This window comes from Lactuca saligna, chromosome 7 (assembly GCF_052625555.1).
Source record: "Lactuca saligna cultivar CGN05327 chromosome 7, ASM5262555v1, whole genome shotgun sequence".
Taxonomy (NCBI): Eukaryota; Viridiplantae; Streptophyta; class Magnoliopsida; order Asterales; family Asteraceae; genus Lactuca; species Lactuca saligna.
Window position 1 is genome coordinate 8345027 of NC_136423.1, and position 8274 is coordinate 8353300.

Below are 8274 nucleotides of genomic sequence, written 5' to 3' on the forward strand. Positions count from 1 at the left end.
GTCAGAACTTCAGCTATTCAGAATATGTGTTATTGTGTTACATTCGTTAATCAGCAACAACAATCAAAATATAAAAACAAGAGGCCATCAGATTCAAAAATCAAGAATAATGGAGTACTTGTTTAATTTTAGTTCACAATAAAAAAAAGAGCTGGAATGTAATCAGTATCCAGAAACTGAGTCTAGTGGAATTGGATAACTAAGAAACACGAAACTTAGATTGAACTTTATAGTTGCTGCAAATTTAGAAATTTTAAATTGGAACAAAACGTGAGCTTTTGCTTGCCGCAAATCTACATCATGCCATGTTAGCCAAAATGCATTTTTTTTTTAATTTTAAGTTTAAAATTTGTGAGTTATTGTAATTTTTAATTGTAGTTTGTTCTTTGAATTAGACAAAACATGAGATTTTGTGTTTTGGATCACTTGGACTCGACAATGGACTACATTGGATGTAAAATTTGGCCTCCTCCACGAGATGTGTCATGTGTGGTCGCTCATTACACTCAAAGTATATATATATATATATATATATATATATATATATATATATATATATATATATATATATATATATATATATATATATATATATATATATATATATATATATATATATATATATATATATATATATATATCTGTGTGTGTGTGGAGCAGTAGAATTGGAATTGTGGACAAGTATACAAGTATGATACGGACTAAGGGCGTGTTTTGCTTAGCTTTTAAAAGTTCAAAAGTTCTTTTCCAAAAAATTACAAAAAATCAGGAAATCCTGATTTTTCCAAAAAGTTGCTTTTCCTTGTATTAAAACTCCAAAAGTTACTAGCTTACCGATCTTTTTGTTTTTTTTTCTTTTACAAAAAGGACTTTTGACTTAGAAAAGCTAAGTCAAACACCCCCTAAGTTTATTTATTGTGCCCTTAACATTAAGTTCCCCGGTTTTACTTTGTCTCTTTCTCATTGTTAGCTTGTTCTACTAATTTTTAAAAAATGTTTCTCGTGTAGTATATGCTCTTAATATTCATATATTTGTACATTGTTTGTACGGTACAACATGCAAAAGCACATATACCAAGAAATTATAAACAAAAGTGTAATATATTTTTTATTAAAAAAAATTCATATCGATACAAACAAAAATACTTGAAAAAAAAACCTAAAATTATGTCTTTAGGAATTTACTTGAAGCATAAACATCATTTATTTTATGATAGTTAACATTAAGACATTTCTAATACCGGTCTTATTATCATCTTTATTGTCCTCAGTCCAATTTTTATATCAAGGCCATACCCCGTCTGGTGTTGAGATGGTTGGCGCCGCAGGCAACACCACGCCAGCCATTGCGGCACTGCTGATTCTTCAACCGCAATGGAGAAGATGGCATTAGCCACAAATTCAATCCACTCTTCTCTTGCTTTTTTTTTTCTTTGTACATATAGCGTTAGGACTTGTACGACTTTTTTTAAGTTGTATATATAGCATTAGGAGTTGTATATTGTAAATTACGAAAAAGAAAAAGAAAAAAGAAAGAAAGAAAGGTTCCACGTACACTCATACAAAGGGCTATTGCAGTATTGCACTATTGCCTATGCCTATTGGTATGTGCATCCACACCAAACAACTCACGTGCATGGTAAGCATGGAAGTGTTGTGCAGCGACGTCGATTATGATCTGGGTTAGGAGTCCACGATAAATACAGTACATACAGTTGGGATTAGATATTTAGATGATGTCACCCGGATCTCATCTTTGTTATTTCACATGCTCCAATCATGATCTAACGACTTAGGCTCTTCTTTGCTTCCACTTCTTTATCAAACACCAAATTCAAGTTAAATTTAGTTAACTTCATTATTATTATTATTTATGATATCAATATAGAATGTTTATATTTATAACATATAAAATAATCATTTTGCATATATGGACAAATCTTAAAGAAGAGACATATTATGTTTCGATTGTACTTTGTACGGTCAATGACAATTAAACTTTATTTGGAGAAAAATAAGAAATTGTTTTTTTTTTTTTTTTTTTTTTACAAAAAGTGATGTTATTATCAACATCATATCAGCTTCACTACAAACTTCAAACCACTAGCCTTTGGAAATGGTTATCATATCATATAATTTTTTTTGTCATTATTAGATTAAATTAAAAAAATAATTCAAATACAAACACACATTAAATTAAAAACATTAAATTAAAATACATTACATTAATTTTAAAACACACAAATTTAAATCCTAAAATACTTAAAAAACATAAAAAAAAGTAAAATCCTAAATTACTTATTTATCCTAAATTATTTAAAAAAACATAAAACATACAAACTAAAATATAAATATTAGAACATACTTTCCGTATTTATCGCGGACTTGTTGGATTTTTAGAAATGTTGCTAGATTTTCCATGTCAAGATCCGGTTGGGGCTTCGTGTTTATGATTTGAAGATCGCTAAGAACGATTTTTTGGCGATGAACTTTCTCCATTTATAGATATTTTTATAGAAAACTTAGAGTTTTATCTATGGATTCCACAAGTCCGTCGTCGCTAGTTGCGGTTGCTTTTTCGCTTGAAGATGCCTCCCGTTTTGCTTTGTCCCTTCTCGGTGGTCGATGAAGTTGGAATTCAGGTAGACCCTCAGTATCGACAACATCGAATTCATCGTTGAGGTCTATCCCAAAACCCGCGTCCGAATCAGAAGTTCTTCGTCTTTTGTTGGAGCTGGTGGTCGAGTCCGAATGTGACGTCTCCGGATTAAGGACCCATTTTGGAACGTTAAGGCAAGCTTTCTACACTTTTTGGTGACCGAATGGTTTACCATATAGCCTAACAATTAATCAGATTGAATCAATGGATTGATTGAAAGTTGTCCAAAATATGTTTAAATGTTTATGTTTGATCTAGTTACTAACCGAAAAGATAGTTGATAGCTTATAAGATAGTTGTAAAAAATGACTTTTGATAAAAAATTGAATAATATACTAATTGGAAGATATAACATGATATAAAATGACATTAAAAAAATATGTTTTATAATTAATTAAATGTATATTTAGAACATTTTTAAAAAAGTTAGTATATGATATTTTTAAAACCAGTTTATAAATTACTTTTTAACTTGTCAAACATGAATGTGTGAAAAAATTTCAAAAAAATAAATTAGCTTATCGGCGAGCTGTGATACGCTAAACACGGTTTTGTTAGGAAAGTGAACCCTTGAACAACGTGAATGGATTACCTAAAAACTTTCTTTGTAAACTTGCCACATTTTTATTAACAATTTTCACACTTCAATGAGAAAATTAGAATTTGAAGCAAAATCGAGTTATCATTTACTACATTTAACTCTTTTGATAACGACAAACTTTAAACAATTATTTAAGAGAATCTTGACGATTTCTAAATGTAACAGAAGTACTTCATAATTAAAACTTGTCGCATGTAGCTATCTACGTCTGAATTGATGAATACATTTTTTTCATGAATTTCATCATACATACGATTTTTTTCATGAATTTCATCATACATATACTTTGATCATGCAATAAACCATTTTAATATACATGGATTTAGGGATGCTAATTGCATACTTGGAACTTAGTGTGAAGAGACACAAAGGTGGATTAGTGAAGCATAAAGCACCATAGTTTGTAGTTGACTTTTGGTCCAAGTTGTTTTGTCTTTTGACTTAAGAAACTTCAAGACGTTGAAACTTTATTATGAAAAAATAAAGGTATAAAGTCAAACGTTTCAACTTCTCAAGCAGTGGTTTGGTCAGAACTTTACTCCCCTTTGCATATTCACTCACTAACATGCCCCTAATCATTTCTTAACCACTTGATCAAGAGGCTTAGTGAAGTCGTGAGTGAATCCTTGAGTCTAGACCACACTATAGCCACTCCCCACTATACATGGATGTGGTGAATGTTTACTTGCAACATATAGGCCATAACTAGCAATGGTATTCTTCACATCAAGAAGAAAAAAAGCATCTTTGATTGGTCCCATTTTCATCCTTTTTCTTACTTTTCTTCCATTTGTGCTTTCTCCATACTCATTATAATTTAAAAATAAGAATATAAGATGGACCAAAAGATATATTAATATTTTTACATGTTAATCAATATAATCAAAATATTTTAGTTTTTACCCATATTTACTTCTTTTTACTCACAATGGCATATATTCATAATTTCTCATAAATCAACGCACCAATACTAACAATAACTATTAAATAAAGAAAATTGTTCATACAGATAACGAAACGTAACTACGTTTTTATTTTTACCGATGCTAACTATCACAATTAAATAAAGAACATTATTCATACAGATGATGAAACGTAACTACGTTCCTATTATAGATAGAAAATATAAATACCTTGTTATGGATAAAGAGTATTTATTTATTGCTATTACGGTAAAAATAAAGTACATTATAGTAAGAGCTACTTTAAGCCCCTGTAACAATTTGTGTTTTCTTTATAACTAAATAAACAAAACGTTACGTACAAGTCAAGATTCAAACTTGACGTATTTAAGTTCTTGTATGTAAAAGTTAACATATATATCATATGGCTCTTCAAACAAATGTATTTTGTACGTACGTGCTCCTCACTTTTGTCAATAACCAAACACTTTAAACTCTAAATATCAAGATTCTCCTTTTGGTTTTTGCTTTTATGTTTCGATCGATGTCCATCCATTTACACTGTTATTATTTATTTTAGTTTTTTCCTTCTATTGATGCTTTTTTGCTTTTATCTTGTTCCTATTTTACTTTCCTTGCAATTCACATTTTTTGGGTTTCCAACATTTATTATCCTTGAAAAAAATATGTCACATATATCCTATAACAATCTCAAGCGTACTAGGCTCTACCACCGTGGAGCCCAATTTTAGTCAAAAGCATTCAACCAAACAACTCAAGAAATTCCCCAACCTCTAAAAGAAAGAATCTAACCTATGGAAAAATTACTGATGTAGATTATGATTAGAAAGCCTAAAAGTGTGATCATGGTGGAATCCTTACTAATTAATGTGACGCAAGATTACAAAATGATCTCAAGTTGTCAACTAAATACCCTAAAATATAGCTTAAAATAAAGAGTTTTCATCATGAACTAGTTAAGTCGTTTCATCACACACACACATACAATATATATATATATATATATATATATATATATATATATATATATATATATATATATATATATATATATATATATATATATAACTCTTATTTACAATATATAATGTGTGGCCATATATTAAAAAATAAAAAATAAATTTTAATAAAAGAAATTAAAAACTATTATTTAGAATATAGATTTGTCATTTCATCTTTATTTATAACAAAATCCATAAAAAATCAAGTTTGCTACCAAATCCACAAATAGTATACTACTTAGGATTGGTGTTGTAAGTTAATTTCTTTTGGACCTTATTTATATTTTTCAGCAGCCCACTGGCACCAAATTTGTAGTTTACTCTTTTATTGTTATTATATTTTTTATTTCAAGTTTTGAGGGGTTAAAAGTCAATTCACCATACAAAGAGGGCCAAAATTTACATTACTGAAATTTTGTATGCATACTGCATAGTATGGATGATCTAGGGCTTGAAATTGGATCGTCGTTATGCATCGGAGAGCAGAGTCGACCTCTACAGGAGCCACGTAATTAGGGGATTTACCAGAGGCAATTGATTCTATCGGTTGAATTTGTAGCTGATTTCATTCATTAACGCTAGGGTTTTGTTGACTAATCTTCTCCTAACGATGTCAGTAACGGAGGGTGTTAGTGATACTGTGATAGCAGTTAGGGATAAGCTTCGAGGCAAAATTGGGCAAACAAAAGTGAAAAGATATTGGGCTGGAAAAGCTCCTGAAGGGGGAGATGATGGCGATGAAGAAGGTGATATGCGGATGGCAATGTCAGTTGCAGTTGGTTTGGAGAAGGCATTTCCTAGTAGGGAAGATTCCAATATTATGAAAAGAGATGATCCTAGGCTGCGTCGTTTGGCAGAGATTCGACAATTAGGAAGAAATAAGAGCGGATCATCGAAGAATCAGACAAGCTGAGATCATTTCAACAGAGGAAGAAGAACAGAGGAGACAAGAAAGATTAGAATTCTAGGAAGACGATGAGGATGATGTTGATGCAAGAAGGAGACGAATCAGGGAAAAGTTGCTTCAGAGGGAACAAGAGGAAGCTGCCATGGTTCCTGAAGAAGAAGAAGAAGAGGAATCATCTGAATATTAAACAGATTCAGAAGAAGAGCAAATGGGTATGGCTATGGTGAAGCCTGTGTTTGTTCCCAAATCAGAACGCGACACCATTTCTGAATGCGAAAAGATAAAAAAAAAGAAGCAATTGAAGAGTTAATGAAGAGAAGAGTAGAAGAAAGAAAAGTCGAAACAAAACAGATAGTAGTTGAAGAATTCCGTAAAGACCTACAAATCCAGAAGAATCTTGAAGCAGAAGCTAACATTGCTGATATAGAAACAGATGATGAGTTAAACGAAGCTGAAGAATATGAAGCATGGAAGGGTCGTGATATGCAAGAATCAAAAGAGATAGAGATGCAATGTCAAAGGAAAGGGAAGGGACTGAAAGAGTTAGAAATAGGAGTGAGGAAGAGAGGAGAGAGTGGGAGAGAAAGAACCCGAAACCTGCCTCTTCACCTAAACAGAAATGGAGATTCATGCAGAAATTTTATCAAGGACTGGAAATCTCGTTGAAGCTGTAAGTAAAGCCTTTAGACACTTGATCATTAATCTTTATCAAAACGTTTCTCTTCATTTTGTACACCTCAAGTTTGATCCATGTCTGCAGTATGCTTGTTACAACAGTTTGATTGATCAATCAATCATCATTTTTAGAAATATAACATGCAAATTCTGGTATGCTAAATGTATACTAAAAAGGTAACTTACCAAAAATTTATTTAATTTACACGGTAAACTAAAAGAAAACTTCAAATATATATGTTTTATATATAATTTATATCCTTAGCTGGTCATATAAGATGAAACTAAAAATATAATTATTTTCTAGTCACTTTTGGAAAGAAAAGAATTAAAGAAATGACTTTCACTGTAAAAAGCCAATAAATGCAAAACTTGTTTTTTTGAAAAACCATAAAAGTCGGGGAAAAAAGAATTTGGAGATAGTTTAATGATACGTCAAAACTTTTATATGTAAACCATATAATATGATACATATTTTTAATTATTATAATCATATATTTATTTTAAAATAGAATATTTATAGTGAGTGTAACTTCATCTCGTAAAATTTAGAAAGAACACGTTGTGATGCCAAATAATGAACAACATGTGCGAATCTTTTAGTAGCAAATTAGATAAGGCCTGTGATAAACCAATAATTACATGCCTTGAATATGTGGGATGGGGTTGTTTTCTTGTGACGTTTTATTTTGTTTAGTTTAATATTTTGGCTGAACAAAATTGTCAGAACTCTGCTTAATCTTTTGGTTATTTTGATGGATAGTATATGTAATGGAATGCAATGTTGATCCTTTGGTTTATTTCGTTTAGTTTAATGGATAATTTATGTAATGGAATGCTTCATCTTTTGGTTTATGTTTGTAAACAAAGGTTTAGTCAAGTTTGTGTTTGAGCATGGATTGTGTTTTTGAACATGCATTTTGCACATAGATGGATCCTTTAAGACAATCAACTAAGGGTCATAAACTAAAAAAAAAAATGTTAAACAAGGGTACTATTACAAACTAATAAGAACAAACACAATTAAATTTGCATTCATGTTAAACAAGGGTACCATTACAACGTACACACCTCCATTTCCATTTATATACTCCACCATAATGCACAACTGATCCACCAAGTCAATTTCCATTGATACTTTACAACATGTATACAATTATACCTAAAAACAAAAACCAACCATAAATTAAGCATAACTTTAACTTCAAAACTTCTGATTCAAGCTTTATTTTTGACCTACTCATCCTAGATATCATCAAAAGTTCACTGTTGCACTTTTCTTCATTTACCTAACCAATAAAATAAGAACTGCTTCTTGAAATTCATTGTGATGTGCCTCAATTAGTACATAAGAACATGCTTCTTGAAATTCATTGTGATGTGCCTCAGTTAGTACATCTTACTGGAATTAGGGTTACGATTTGAAAAATTGAAACCACTGTGTACCTTATATAACACTCTAAATTTTCAAATAAAATTTTCTTTTTTAAAACCATTCAAAAACACAG

At 30.6% G+C, this 8274-nt stretch overlaps 1 pseudogene; it reads left to right on the plus strand.

Moving 5' to 3' along the window:
* The first annotated feature begins 5567 nt into the window (after window positions 1-5567).
* On the plus strand, window positions 5568-7594 carry LOC145004081 (uncharacterized; annotated as a pseudogene).
* The last annotated feature ends 680 nt before the right edge of the window (window positions 7595-8274 follow it).